The following is a 16796-nucleotide window of genomic DNA, read 5'->3' on the forward strand; positions in this document are numbered from 1 at the left end:
AAGGACGTGTTTCGAAGTTTCCGCAAAAAAATCACTAAAGAATAAGTTTTCCGCCTCATATTTTTTTATATTAATATTCCATCGTTTTAAATTTTTTTTTGTAGAAAATCCAATATGGTTTTGATTTTCATCTTATAAAACGCTATAGAGCTTAAATAAAAAATAATATGTAAATTGTCTCTTTTTGAATGAATAAATCTCGTAAACAATCATTTTATTTTTGTAAATACTGCTATAGTTTTCCCATTAAAACTACAACTTTGCTAACAAACCAAATAAATTCATAAAAATTAACTGGATTTTGAATGTCCAGTTTCTCAATTGAATACCTCCTGGTTAAAAGATATATGCATGGTTAAAAATTTCAACTTTAAAGCTTCATTTTTAGATATTTGATCACATTTTCGCATTTTGTTTTACTGTGCGTCAACATCGCTAACTTGATGTAACTCAACATCAGTTTATCAAGAACAGAGCAAACCGATGTACTTATTAATTTCAACAGATGATATCTCAAAGAAGAAAAAAGATATTTAAGTAATTGAAAAAGAGTTTTAAAGGGGAAGGGTAATAATTTCAAAACTTCTAAAAAAAGATTGTTTTTTTTAACTTCCTCATGTGAACTATGACCACAAATACGACCAGAAACCGCATTTTTAACATATTTTGGCTAAGATATTTTGAAAACCTTACGTGATGAAGTATTTTTGAGGTTAAATTTGGATTTAGAACGTGAAAAACCTTCGGGATAGTATAGTCTAGTTGTTGGTTTAGAAAACATTTAAATTTTTGTCGGCCTGTGTTATTAATTAAAGTATATGTACTTTTCAATAAATGTAGGTATACGCGTTGGTTGAAAAATCACTTATAGTTTTTGAGATATTAATTTCTTAACTTAATCGATATTATTCAAAATTTGTTGAAACTAAAAAAATCGTGAAAAATCAACTTCTTGGAAAATGCTTACGAAATTTTCACCAATTATTAATGAATGAAGGCTCTTTTCAATAAAAGAAACCGTTTTGAAAAATCTCTAATAGTTTTAGAAGTATAACCTTTTTTATCTCAATTGATTTTTGTTGTTCTTATTAGAGATTCTTTGAAACTAAAAAAATCGTGAAAATGGATTTCTTGGAGAATGTTTATGAAATTTCCACCAATTACCAACTAAAGTATGCGCTTTTCAATAAACAGAGCCGTTTTAGAAAATCTCTTTTAGTTTTTGAGATATTAATTTTTTAACTCAATCGATATTATTAAAAATTCGTTGAAACTAAAAGAATCGTGAAAAATCGGCTTCTTGGAAAATGCTTACGAAATTTTCAACGATTATTAACGAATGATGGCTCTTTTCAATAAAAGAAACTATTTTGAAAAATCTCTAATAGTTTTGGAAATATAATCTTTTTTAACTCAATCGACTTTTTTTTTTTTGTTCTTATTGGAGATTCTTTGAAACTAAAAAAAATCGTGAAAAATGGATTTCTCGGAAAATGTTTATGAAATTTGCACCAATTACCAAGTAAAGCATGCGCTTTCCAATAAATAAAGCCGTTTTCCAAAATCTCTTTTAGTTTTTGAGATATTAATTTTTTAACTCAATCGATATTATTTAAAATTCGTTAAAACTAAAAAAATCGTGAAAAATCGGCTTCTTGGAAAATGCTTACGAAATTTTCACGGATCATTAATGAACGTATGCTCTTTTCAATAAAAGAAACCGTTTTTAAAAATCTCTAATAGTTTTGGTGATATAATCTTTTTTATCTAAATCGATTTTTTGTTCTTATTGGAGATTCTTTGCAACTAAAAAATTCGTGAAAAATGGATTTCTTGGAAAATGTTTATGAAATTTTCACAAATTACCAAGTAAATCATGCGCTTTCCAATAAACAAAGCCGTTTCAGAAAATCTCTTTTAGTTTTTGAGATATTAATTTTTTAACTCAATCGATATTATTAAAAATTCGTTGAAACTTAAAAAATCGTGAAAAATCGGCTTCTTGGAAACTGCTTACGAAATTTTCACCGATTATTAACGAATGAAGGCTCTTTTCAATAAAAGAAACCGTTTTGAAAAATCGCTAATAGTTTTGGAGATATAATCTTTCTTATTTCAATCGATTTTTTTGTTCTTATTGGAGATTCTTTGAAACTAAAAAAATCGTGAAAAATGGATTTCTTAGGAAATGTTTACGAAATTTCCACCAATTACCAAGTAAAGCATGCGCTTTCCAATAAACAAAACCGTTTTGCAAAATCTCTTTTAGTTTTTGAGATATTAATTTTTTAACTCAATCGATATTATTAAAAATTCGTTGAAACTAAAAAAATCGTAAAAAATCGGCTTCTTGGAAAATGCTTACGAAATTTTCACCGATTATTAATGAATGAAGGCTCTTTTCAATACAAGAAGCCGTTTTGAAAAATATCTAATAGTTTTGGAGATATAATCTTTTTTATCTCAATCGATTTTTTTGTTTTTATTGGAGATTCTTTGAAACTAAGAAAATCGTGAAAAATGGATTTCTTAGAAAATGTTTATGAAATTTTCACCAATTACCAAGTAACGCATACACTTTCTAAAAATAAAGCCGTTTTGGAAAATCTCTTTAGTTTTTCAGATTTTAATTTTTCAACTCAATCGATATTATTAAAAATTCGTTGAAACTTGAAAAATCGGCTTCTTGAAAAATGCATACGAAATTTTCACCGATTATTAATGATTAAAGGCTCTTTTCAATAAAAGAAACCGTTTTGAAAAATCTCTAATAATTTTGGAGATATAATCTTTTTTATCTCAATCGATTTTTTTGTTCTTATTGGAGATTCTTTGAAACTAAAAAAATCGTGAAAAATGGATTTCATGGAAAATGTTTGTGAAATTTTCACCAATTACCAAGTAAAGCATGGGCTTTCCAATAAACAAAGCCGTTTTAGAAAATATCTTGTAGTTTTTGAGATATTAATTTTTTAACTCAATCGATATTATTAAAAATTCGTTGTAGTTAAAAAAATCGTGAAAAATCGGCTTCTAGTCACAGGGTCATCATTTTTACATATTTGGATTTGTCTGTTTTCAAGGTTTATGAATGACTTTACTTTTTGTAATTTGGTACGGCCATTCTCGAAGTTATTCGAATTTTTCTAGAAAAATCTGCTCCAGCAGACATTTGTTCAAAAAATCAGAGAACACTCGATTTTTGGGATATCAATTTAGGATTCAGAACATGCTTAAGCAACATGATGGAGTATGTTTTGGTGCTAAGAACGGCTGTCTAGAACGTTTGGTCACTTTACTATTTCACGTTACCTTTTCGAAACTTGGAAGTACCATAACTTCATTTCTTTAAATGGCTCCCCCCATATTTTATTACTTAGTCGTCTTCGGTCTCTCATTTTACATCTTTTATATCCCATATGTCCTATACCTAACATTTATAGTTTGGGAAATAATTAGGGTTTTTTGAAAAATTCACATACATATGGATATTTAACCTAGTGTGTAATGTAGTAATGTCTAATGGGCAAAATTTGCTACAACATTTAATGTAAAAGTTTTTTTTGTATCATGCCCGGAAAACCATTTTTTTTTCATTAACCAGTTGTGAAACTACGAATTCTTCCATTTTTCAAAATTTCGGATTTTTCTCGACAATGATGCAGCTGAGAGCAAAAGTGTTAGAGAGTAATGTGTAAAGGGCAAAATTTGTTGCAACTTTCATTGTATTTTTCTGTTTCATGCTCGGATCATTAATTACCTCGTCAATCGTGTTCTCTTGTTATGTTATAACACAACAATCCTTTTATTTTGATTAAAACATTAAATCTTTTAATTCGTTTGACTTTGACTTTACAGTTCCATTTTCCCTGAAGATTAGAGACATTAATAATTGATTTTTCCATTATCATAATTGATTTTTTCATCACGTGCTTTTCTTTACGTTGATCTATACGAAGTCGTACAAATACAATCCAGTCGCGTTATTTCTGCTCCATTCAAGATGTTAAAAACATTCGGTTATCATCTGTTTGAAGAAAATTTTCGTAAATATCGATTATGGCCCACCCCGCGAGGATGCCAAGGATTCGAACCAACAATTATGGTTATTGTAAACGTTGTTTGGGGAATTTATCCGTTCTTAATGGAAATTAAAAGTAAGTGATTACCAGAAATATATTTATTTTTAAAAGTAATTTTTAGATTACCATCTTAATTTTGGAAGTTTATTACTTCATACTGAGGTTATCATCATGGGTGTGTTGCTTGTATCAATAAACGTTCAAACATGGCGGAATCGCGATCTATTATTCGAAATGATTAATTCATTAAGCGATTTTAATCGATTTGGTAGACCGAAAATAACTCATTTTTTCGAAAAAAATCTCAAAATTTTATTTAAATCGATTCGTTATGGAACATATCTTTCTGCACATCTTCTAGCAATCTCTATTGTGTTGGATGATAACTGTGTTGCATTTAAGAACACTAAATATTGTTCAGGGTTCCCGTATTATGTTCCATTTGATATGAAACCGTGGGAAATGATGTTAATAATATTATTTTTACTTCATTCCATCATAGTGACATTTAACATATTTTTATCTAAAATTTTATTGTTTTGCTACTCGCTGGAATTGTTAATCGTACGAATTGAGCACCTTAATGAGATTATTGGCGAAGTGAATTTAACCAAAAACGAGAAAAATAACTTTAAAGTTTTGCGAAATATTGCATTATATCAACAACACATATTCAAGTAATTTATTTCGTTACTTTACATTATATGATTAATAATATATAAATATTTATTTTAGGATGTTTCAACTCGCTTACGATTTTTTTACAAGCTTGCTCGTTCCAACAAAAGTCTTCATTACAGCTTGCTTGTCAATATCTTGCACCGATTTCTTTCTGGTTTGTATCAAAAAATAAATCATATCTTATTTAATTGGTTTAACATTTTCAGAGGAAGAATGCAACAAGTTTTGTCTTAATGGCATACAACTTATCATCCTTGTTTCTAATTCATGCAATTGGACAAAGACTCACCGCAACGGTTTGTGTAATTAATTCTTCTTCTACTTCACTTTAAGTGTTTAACTTGTTTTATGATAGAGTAATAAAGTTGCGGAGACAATTTTTAATTTAAACTGGTATGAAGCCGATATTTCAACACGAAAGTACATTTCATTTTTGCTCTTTATCGGCCAAAAGGAACTCAAAATAGAGTTGCCTTTGTTTGGGGAAATATCGAATAGAGCAGCAGCAAATGTAAGTAAATAACGACTCATTGAATACAAATGTACTGAAAGTTTTTTTTGAAGGAATTCAATAAAGTTTACATTTTCTTTAATTGGATGTCGAAAGTTACAACAAAAGAAAACTTTTTAATTTAATTTTGTGATAAGTTTCATGGAATTAATTAATCAAAAAAAACATGAATTTGTGGCTCTTTCAAGTTATTAAACGTAACACTTGGGAATCGGAGCTTGCTATAAGAAAACTTTTATAACAAAAATTGTTGCAAATTTTATTGTTAACAATTTTGCTGTCTTGCACTTTTGCTCGTAGATACGTCAATATCGAGATAGATATGAAAATATGAAAATTTGATGAATTTGTTGTTCTTTCAAGTTTTATGGGTAACACTTGAGAATCGAAGCTTGCTATAAGAAAACTTTTATAACAAAAGTTGTTGCAAATTTTATTGTTAACAATATTGCTCTCTTGCACTTTTGCTCTTAGATACGTCAATATCGAGATAGATACGAAAATATGAAAATTTTATGAATTTGTTGCTCTTTCAAGTTATTAAACGTAACACTTCAGAATCGGAGGTTGCTATAAGAAATCTTTTATAACAAAAATTGTTGCAAATTTTATTGTTAACAACATTGCCCTCTTGCACTTTTGCTCTTAGATACGTTAATATCGAGATAGATGCGAAAATATGAAAATTTGATGAATTTGTTGCTCTTTCAAGTTATTAAAGGTAACACTTGAGAATCGGAGCTTGCTATAAGAAAACATTTATAACAGAAATTGTTCAAATTTTATTGTTAACAATATTGCTCTCTTGCACTTTTGCTCTTAGATACGTCAATATCGAGATAGATGCGAAAATATGAAAATTTTATGAATTTGTTGCTCTTTCAAGTTATTAAAGGTAACACTTGAGAATCTGAGCTTGCTATAAGAAAACTTTTATAACAAAAATTGTTGCAAATTTTATTGTTAACAACATTGCCCTCTTGCACTTTTGCTCTTAGATACGTTAATATCGAGATAGATGCGAAAATATGAAAATTTGATTTGCTCTTTCAAGTTATTAAAGGTAACACTTGAGAATCTGAGCTTGCTATAAGAAAACTTTTATAACAGAAATTGTTGCAAATTTTTTTGTTAACAATATCGCTCTCTTGCACTTTTGCTCTTATATACGTCAATATCGAGATAGATGCGAAAATATGAAAATTTTATAAATTTGTTGCTCTTTCAAGTTATTAAAGGTAACATTTGAGAATCTGAGCTTGCTATAAGAAAACTTTTATAACAGAAATTGTTACAAATTTTTTTGTTAACAATATTGCTCTCTTGCACTTTTGCTCTTAGATACGTCAATATCGAGATAGATGCGAAAATATGAAAATTTTATGAATTTGTTGCTCTTTCAAGTTATTAAAGGTAACACTTGAGAATCGAAGCTCGCTATAAGAAATCTTTTATAACAGAAATTGTTCAAATTTTATTGTTAACAATATTGCTCTCTTGCACTTTTGCTTTTAGATACGTCAATATCGAGATAGATATGAAAATTTGATGAATTTGTTGCTCTTTCAAGTTATTAAAGGTAACACTTGAGAATCGGAGCTTGCTATAAGAAATTTTTTGTTATAAAAATTGTTGCAAATTTTATTGTTAACAATATTGCTTTCTTGCACTTTTGCTCTTAGATACGTCAATATTGAGATAGATATGAAAATATGAAAATTTGATGAATTTGTTGCTCTTTCAAGTTATTAAAGGTAACACTTGAGAATCGGAGCTCGCTATAAGAAAACTTTTATAACAGAAATTGTTCAAATTTTATTGTTAACAGTATTACTCTCTTGCACTTTTGCTCTTAGATACGTTAATATCGAGATAGATGCGAAAATATGAAAATTGTATTAATTTGTTACTCTTTCAAGTTATTAAACGTAATACTTGGGATTTGGAGCTCGCTGTAAGAAATCTTTTATAACAGAAATTGTTCAAATTTTATTGTTAACAATATTGCTCTCTTGCACTTTTGCTCTTAGATACGTCAATATCGAGATACATGCGAAAATATGAAAATTTTATGAATTTGTTGCTCTTTCAAATTATTAAACGTAATTGTTTGATAAAGGACTCCATTGTTGACTTCGGTCAGTAATGTTAAATATAAAAAAATTTTAAATTCCGACGAATGAAACTTATTTGTTCTCAACTACCGGTTTCAGAACATGAGATAATTATTTACCGTCAATTAATAGCGGTCGCGTGGTATAATAATTTCGGATGTTAAGATTTTCCACTTTTGAATTTCTCCCAGCATTGTATATAACACGCATACTATATAACAACAAATTATCACAATTCGTTCAACAAAATTGAAAAAATACTACAGAGATATGATATAAAATTAGCATACAGGAGTAACTTAAAACTATATAATCTAATTATCAACTCCAAATAAAAGATCGAAGAAAAACAAAAGAGCGGTTTATACATAGTAAATTGTAGCAGTTGTGAAAAAATATACCAAAAGAAACCTCTTCTGTATTTAAACACACTTCTGAGACAGGTTATAAGTTCAACAAAGATTCAATAAGACTTATTAGACAGCTTCCAAAATCTAAAAAATTGGATTTATATGAAGAAATGGAAATATCTAAATATAATAATAATAACAAAGAATTATTAACGAAACTACGGATATAAATCCTTACCGTTTGTTTATGCCTTTTATAAGTGTAAATTCACCACCTAAACCTGTTTCTAAAAATCTTCCATCTTAGAATAATCTTGTTGTAGATATAAGATATTTTTGTGATCTTGTTCAATTTTTTAATATTTAACATAATTTTAACGTGTAAGTTTATCGTAACAATTTCTTGTAAATTTAACAATGCTGGGAGAAATTCAAAAGTGGAAAATCTTAACATCCGAAATTATTATACCACGCGGCCGCTATTAATTGACGGTAAATAATTATGTCATGTTTGTGTTTTTGCAAATAAAAAAAATGTTTTCGAAACCAAATATGAGAACAAATAAATTTCATTCTTCAGAATTTTTAATTTTTTGTATATTAAACGTAACACAATTGTTTGTCCTTTCTAGTTATTAAAGGTAACACTTGAGAATCGAAGCTCGCTATAAGAAAACTTTTATAACAAAAATTATTGCAAATTTTATTGTTAACAATATTGCTCTCTTGCACTTTTGCTCTTAGATACGACAATATCGAGATAGATACGAAAATATGAAAATTTATTATTTTATTAGACAAAAATAAATTATATTAGACAAAAATAAATTTTATTAGATTACCTTTTTTAAAAATGAAGAACCTATTCGTAAGTGACATCGGCGGCAAATACTGGAGGATACGTAGAGTGTACATCAACCATGTTGTAAGCAGAGACAGCAGTATATACTCTAGAGCAGGGATGGCGAACCTTTACGTATCAACGTGCCATTTTTCTAAAGAAATGTTTAATATGGTTATAAACGTGCCATAAAAAATTTTGACTTTGTGATTATTGGGAATATAATAGTAATAAATACTATCAACTCAAAACTCTTTATTTACTACAAAAAATAGGAACATTTTGCAATGTTTCAATTATACGCGTAATTTAAATTAAAGTAAAATTAGTGTGACTTCTGTTGTTGCAGATTAGATGACAAATAACATATGTTAGGGTTGTAAGATGTAACTTTTAACAGAATGCATGCTGAACTGGAGTCATCTGCCAAACGGTTTCTAGCCGAGGTTTTAATATTATTTATCTCTGAAAATAACGACTCGCAGGCCAGCTTCTTCAAGTAATTGAATGTGTCTGGTAACGCATTCCATGTTTCCAGAATTTTGTTATTAGCATTTTCACTTATATTACTTGTCAATCTTTCTGTTTCAATAAATTTTTGAATCCATATTGAACTAGACTGGAAATCAATCAGCTGCATTTCAAATTCTTCAATTTCCAACCAATCCAATTGGGACAAATTCAGTTTATCCAATGACGTCACATCAGGGTACATAATAAGCTTGAGTATTTCCGATAATTCTTTGAACTGAGAAAATCTAGCTGAAAATTCCCTGATTGAAGAATCAATCACAGAAATAAATTCTTCAGTAATTTGGTCTTCGTCTGGTTTCTCATGTATTTCCAAATCGTTGATATATTTTTTCAAATTTGGAAAATACTTGTAGTTCTTTTTTTAATATCGTTCCTGAAAACTTGCAGTTTAGCCTCAAAAGCGCGAACAAGATGTACCATGACGATAATCGTTTTATTTACGCCTTGAAGCTTCATGTTTAACTTATTTAAATGTTGGTATATGTCTGTAAAAAATATCAATTTTGAAAGCCACATAACATCCAACAACTGTGGGTATTCTTCAACTTTTCCCTCATTTTGCAGAAACAGTCTGATTTTTTCCAAGCAATCAACAAATCTTTGAAGTACGTTCCCGTGACACAAAAAGCGAACATTATTGTACATCAGTAAGCCATTGTACACCGAGTTGACTTTATCTAACAAAGCATCGAACTTTCGCCTGTTTAAAGCCTGCGACGAGATGAGGTTGATTATTTTTGTGACTACTGCCATTACATTATCAAGAGACGTTAAACCACTCTTAGCACACAAGGCTTGTTGGTGAATGATATAGTGGAATTGAAGAATCAAATGCCCTACGTCTGTTTGAAATAAACTTATGAAACCATTTTTTTTACCCACCATACTTGGAGCAACATCAGTTCATCAACGATTTGATCGCAATTAATTCTTCCTTAATGACGTTTCCAACGTAATATTGAGCAAAAACAGCTAAACGAGCAGATTTAGCGACGCCAGTGCTTTCGTCAAGACATAGCGATATAAAAGAAGCAGAGCTAATGTCAATTTTTTGTTGATCTGTTACATTTTCGGCCAGTTTTAAGATACTTTCTTTCTTTTATTGTGTTTCTGGACACAGGAGTATCTTTGATGCGCTGAATTATCTTATCTTTATTATCGAAATCATGGAAATCAAAGACATCAAAGTAAAAATATATTTGAAATTGGAGATTACAACAATTGTATAAATGAAACAAGTATGATAAGAGATAATTTCTTAGCAACAATGTTAGAGTTCGGACTACGTCCAACCTTCAACAGTCCATCCAGAGTAACTGGAAAGCGCTGCGTAGACAATATATTTATCGACCGATTCAACCACCCTATTGATATGGAAACAATAAATTTACATCTTGGAGATCACATAGCACACATAGCAACTTTCCAATTGGTTCCTGAAACAGATCATCAAATATTGATCAAACGTAGAAAAATAAATCCTAGAAACATTGAAATATTTAAAACTTTATTAAAAAACGTAAACTGGGCCCCTATATATTTAAAAACAAATGACGTCCAAACCTGTTTTACAATATTCCACTCAGCCATAATGAAAAGCTTTCAGAGTGCTTTCCCTGAGGTGAAAGCTAAAAAAACAACTGGGGGTAAAAATCTTAAATGGCCAACACTGAGCGTAAAACAATTAAAGAATAAATTAGACGCCTTGTACACAGTAATTAGAGTAACAAAGAAGAGCCACTTGAAGGAAATATACAAGACATTAAAAGTAGAATACACAAAGAAATTAAATCAAGCGAAGATTGAAGTTTATGGAAAGATCGATCCGATCCGATAATAGAATGTCAACGGCTTGGAAATTAGTCAAACAAGAAACGGGAAAGTCTGGAAAAACACCAGTAGAGTACCCAGAGTTGAATGTTAAAGACTTAAACCTTTTCTTCTCTCAGGTTCAGACTATACCAGGACACTCTACAGTCAACAACATAGATCCTATCAGCTTGATAGATTTGCCAACTTCATGTATGGTATCCCTGGGTAAAGTGGACGAACAGCAGATTGGGAATATAATAAAAGGCCTAAAGGCAAAAAATACTAAGGACATATATGAACTGTCATCAGCACTAATAAAACAATTAGAACAAATCATAAGCAAACACCTATGCTTTGTTATAAACAAATGTCTACTAGAAGGAGTTTTTCCAAAGGAGCTAAAGTCGGCAAAGATAACACCAGTACATAAGAAGGGAGATAAAAGTGTATGTAGTAATTACAGACCAATATCTATATTGCCTACCTTATCAGAAATATTCGAAATAGTGGTAAACGAAAAATTGGTAGACTATTTCAACAATAACAAATTGTTTACCAATTGCCAACAGGTTTTGGTTACCAAAAACAAAAATCTGTTATAACTGCTCTATTAAGTGTACTGGGAGAGGTAATCCATGGTTTCAATCAAGAACAATTCACCCAAATCGCTTTTTGTGACTTAAGTAAAGCCTTCGATTCAGTGGACCATTCGATACTGACAGCCAAATTAGAAAAATATAGAATAAAGAACACTGTATTGGGGTTTTTGGTATCATATCTGGAGACTAGAAAACAATCGGTCTTTTGGAGGGGCAAACAATCCACCTGGAGAGAAGTGAGAAGTGGAGTGCCTTAGGGTTCGATCTTGGGTCCATTACTTTTCCTTATATATATATCAATGACTTACCAGGTAGTGTCCCAGCAGAACGAATTTGTCTTTATGCAGATGACACATCTTTTAATAATAATAATAATAAATAAATTTATTGCCATAATAAGAAACAAAAAATACAAATTAAAGAAAATGTATACATTTAACTTAATGCATAAATACGGGCAAAAGGGTCGATTTATCGCGTAAGCGATATCTTCCAAACAACCCAATCAATCAGCAGTATACTAAGTTATATAAGAAAAACTATGAATAAACGGCAAGCTGCTATGCTAAACTTATGGTCACCAAAAACGGTGCATAATGTGTTATGTTTTGTTTGGTTGACGTTCAAGAATGGCAAACTTTTGTTTCGGGATTTGTTTTGTTTTTTTTTACAGAGCCATCCAGGAAGAACTTTCCTTTACCACCTTTCCTTCTTATTTTCTAAACATTTTTAAGATTTTAAAAGGTAGATGGGGTTGATTAATTTAGGAATTTAATTGTTCAAATTTTAAAGAATTTTTTTTTGAGGATCAATTGGGAATAAAATAGGAATTCGGTTAACTTAGTTAAAACTTTTTTTTAAGTAATATCAAAATAAAGAACAAAAATAGAAGGAGATTTTAGGGAAAAATATAATGTACCACTTTTTTGGTAATATGAGTTTTTTTAAAGTTATAAAACGAAAACACGACAAAATTTAACTCTCTTTCGTCATTCAGCGGAATAACGTGAAAAAAATTAGTCGTCGACATTTTGAAAATTTGAGTTTTGAGAAGTTTAGTCGAGATTATTAATCCATAATTTTGGAAGAATCACGCATGTTATAATATTAAATCATAATTGATCGTTTGTGATTTTGGTAACAGAAGTTTATTCTGGATTTAGTTGTACTGCAAAGAAAAAAATTGTTTGATAGCCTCAGAACATCCACGAGGTACGTTAAAATTAATTTTCTTATCCTAATTTTTATTCATTCATTCATTCATACATTAGATTTCATTCAAAACCTTTCATGCTATTAAAAAAAAAAAAAAAACTTAAAACTATCTTAAAACTATCTTAAAATTATTGGATTTTTTTTTTCTTAATTAATTTTAATTGGTTAGGCTTTTGGAGGGAGCATTTTAAGAAAATTTTCTTCATCCACCTCGTGGGGAATAAAATCACGAGGTCATTCAGTCACCTAAAAATCCTCAAAATAAGTATCCTGAAGGAAGAAGGCGTTATCAGAAATATCCTACCTTAAGTTCTTCCTGGATGGTCATCTGGAGATTCTTTATGGTAATCTTATCCAAGGAAAAGGTCACACGTTAAGTTTTGTTATAAAACATTCAAGAAACAATTTACTATTTTGGAAATTTAATTTAAATTATCTTTGTTTCATTTTTTTTTTTTATTATTATTAAATTCATTAATCTCTTAATTATCTTCTTTTGTAAAATTTTAATTGGAATTTTTTTCTTTTCGATTCATAAAATTCGTTCTAAATTAAATTTAATTTTATCAGACGAATACGGAAATTTATATTTTTTTTTGCTTTGGCTTTCTGATTTGGAATAATTTAATTTTCATATTCACATTTTCCAATTTCAATCATCAGTTTTTTATATTTAATTTTAATTTTCATTTATTATTTTGGTTTGTGTATTACAAACTTTTATATATATATTTTTTTTTCGTCCAATATATTTCGTATTATTTTGTTTGCTATTCTTGAATTTCAATTATTTACTGTTGTGTTTGTCTCATCCTGTATAACTGAAAATTTTGAATTTTTAATATCTTCTTTTCGCCATTATTGTGTTATCATGGTTTATTCAATGGCGTGGCGCTGTATAAACGAATCACCCCTTCTCCATTGAGCTGGTCGAGGTACCGCGATAAAATTCACTTTTCAAAGTTAAAGTTAGGAAAATTGGGTGGGATAAGTAGTATATATTTTTGTGATACGGCAACAAATGATAGTTGCTGGAATAAAAGAAGAAGAGAAGAGAAGAAAAGTAAAAGAAGAGAAGAAAAGGGAGAAAAAAAAGTTCTCAGGAAGATACTTGGAGCCAATAAATGACGTTTTAGGTGGTTTTTAAATGTTACAAGGTGAGGAATATTACGGATCTCAGTAGGCAGACTGTTCCAAAGGGTTATTGCCTGCACAGCAAACGATTTATGGTAAATCTCGGTACTATGGGTCGGGAACATAAGCACAGAATCTAACTGAGATCTAGTGGGTAAACCATGCGACGACAAGCGTTGAAATATACAATACAGATACCTCGGGGTTTGATTGTGAAGAACAGTATATAACATAGTTAATATACGAAACGATCTACGGTTCTGACAGCTTAATATCTGCAAATAATTACGGTATGGGGTTAAGTGTTGAGATCTCTCGAGATCAAAGATATACCGTATGCAGTTGTTTTGAAGTCTTTGCAGTTTGTTTCGTAGTGTTACCGAAAGATCAGGATATGCCGTGTCAGCATAATCAATATGGGGGAAAATCAGGGAAAAACAAAGATTACGACGGATCATGGGAGGAAGGAAGCAACGGAGACTTTTCAGTGAGTGGAAACAATGATAGACCTTTCTGCAGACGGATTGAATTTGAGGTTTCCAGGACATTGTAAGAAGACATTGTCTTTTATTGCGAGAAGTGGCGACATCAAGGAGCTGGAAGAAAAAACCAAATAAAATATAGAAGAAGCTGAGCATTAGTTCTACATAAATAAATTAAAGATGAATAAAGATAAAAAAAACAAACATACTTACCTTTCACACAAGACGATGCGATGGAGTTACAGATAAATCCATAAAGTTCCTTGGAGTTACTATTTCAGAAACTCTTAAATGGTCCAAACACATAACAAACATGAAAGGGCGACTGGCTAGTGCTCTGTATTGCATTAAAACAATACGTTCAAACCTTCCACCCGAGACATTGCGAAGCGTATAATTCGCGTATTTCCATGCTATGTATGGGATCATTACGTGGGGTGCATTTAGAGAGATGGAAGCCATTTTCGTTATGTAAAAGAAAGCAGTTCGGATACTGGCTGGACTAAAAAATCAAGAGAGTTGTAGAACCCAATTTAAAAAATTAAAAATACTTACCTTGCCGTGCTGTTTTATACGCTCCTGTCTAGAGTATACTCACAATAATAAAGATTTGATGCTGAAAAACGCAGACAATCACGAACACAACACCCGATACAAAGAAAATATTGTGACTCCATATCACCGAGTGGTCATATCACAAAACACATACGATTATATAGCCGTCAAATTATATAACGCACTACCATTGGAAACAAGAAGTATGGAAGTAAAACAGTTTCGAATCACTGTAAGAATTTCCTCTTGGAGAATGAATACTATACTGTGCAAGAATACTTTGAATGGATGACCGAGAAATGAATCATCGGAAATTGTTATATTTTATTATTTATAGTTGGCATTTCCTTTATGTGAACATTATTGTTTTCTTTTCTTGTGACGTCAATACTGTACCATGCTGTACTTTGTTTAAATAAAGTTACTATTATTATTATAACCAGACTTCCTTCAAAAACTCTCCCTCTTGCAAAAGTTTACTATGCCGACCAATGACATTTATAGCCGCGTAACTTGTCGCGCTCGTATAACAATTTTTGCGAACATATTTAGTCATAGATGTTCACTGTTTATTTCTGTCTTTCAATGCACTTGCAATTAATTCTTTTTGCTCTGGTTCGCTTTTTTGACTAACGTATTTGTGATTTGTTTCAAAATGCCGTTTCACAGACGATGTTCCAGAATATAAAACACACACCGCCTTGTCACATTTACTAATCATGCCATATTTCTCTGTCCACCAAGTTTGAAATTTTCTGATACTCTTTCTATCTTGCACTTTTTGATCATAGATAAAACTCAAATAAATTTCAAATCAAATATTCACTATTATGTTATGCATAAACAAACTATGCGTCATTAGCAGCAAAATATTGTGTCGCGTGCCATTTATGGCAAGCGCGCCATTGGTTCGCCATCCCTGCTCTAGAGAATAGATCTGCAAATCTATTCTTTCTGATTTAACTAACGAAGCAACTCTAAAAAGTGGATACTTTAATTAATAATTGACGAATTAATATTTCCACAAAGATCCTTCAAGAAATTAATTTTATAGCGAATTTTGAAAGTTATCGATGAAAATTGCAACATTGAAAATTTTATCAAAACTTCAAATATTGTTTTCTCAAAAACTGAAAGATATTTTTCAAAACGCGTTGTTTCATTGTAAAGAGGACACTCTTATTAACACTTTGGGAAATTTTACAGACAGTTTAAAATGTCAATAATTAATTATTGATTTTAAATTTGTTACTATAATTTTATGACACAAATTATTGACTTTTTGATACTCACAATTCTTGGGTTCTAGAGATTCTAGAATCGAGAGTATCGAAAAGTTATATTATATTGAACATATTTTTACAACAATGTATTCAGATAAACTACTACGGTTCAATATTTGTCTTTTTGGATTTAAACCTCATAAAACTAAATAGAACTCGCATTAACAATTTTATAACAGAAATTAATCTCCTACTAAAATTAAATAGTAGCAATATCAAATCAGTTTTATAATAACATATTCATATTAATAGTTATGGCAATACTATATTCAACATTTTTCTTTTTCATATTAAACCTAATGAAATTAAATAGAACTCCAAACATTAATTACATTAAAAATTTAATGACTGGATGAACTGGATGAGCACCAGCTTCATCCAAATGTTGTAACCCAACGGGTTGAATTAAAGATTCTTGAGGAGTTCTTGCACCGTAAGGTAAAGAAGGAGTACCTACTTGAGCAGAGACTGTTGATGATCCTCTATGTTGTTCAAGTTGAGTTGATAGTTGATCACTAGCGACACTAAAATAATAATTATAATAGTTTTTAAATAAATAATTAATTCTTAATTAACACTTAGAATCAACTGCTCGCACATCTT

At 30.1% G+C, this 16796-nt stretch overlaps 1 long non-coding RNA gene across 1 annotated transcript; it reads left to right on the forward strand.

Annotated features, from left to right (window-relative positions):
- The first annotated feature begins 3998 nt into the window (after positions 1–3998).
- On the forward strand, positions 3999–5053 carry LOC139431217 (uncharacterized). Its single transcript, XR_011641496.1, has 3 exons — positions 3999–4759; positions 4818–4917; positions 4970–5053. It is a non-coding gene; the product is annotated as an uncharacterized lncRNA (long non-coding RNA).
- Positions 5054–16796: the final 11743 nt, after the last annotated feature.

Source organism: Onthophagus taurus, chromosome 1, assembly GCF_036711975.1.
Source record: "Onthophagus taurus isolate NC chromosome 1, IU_Otau_3.0, whole genome shotgun sequence".
Lineage (NCBI taxonomy): Eukaryota > Metazoa > Arthropoda > Insecta > Coleoptera > Scarabaeidae > Onthophagus > Onthophagus taurus.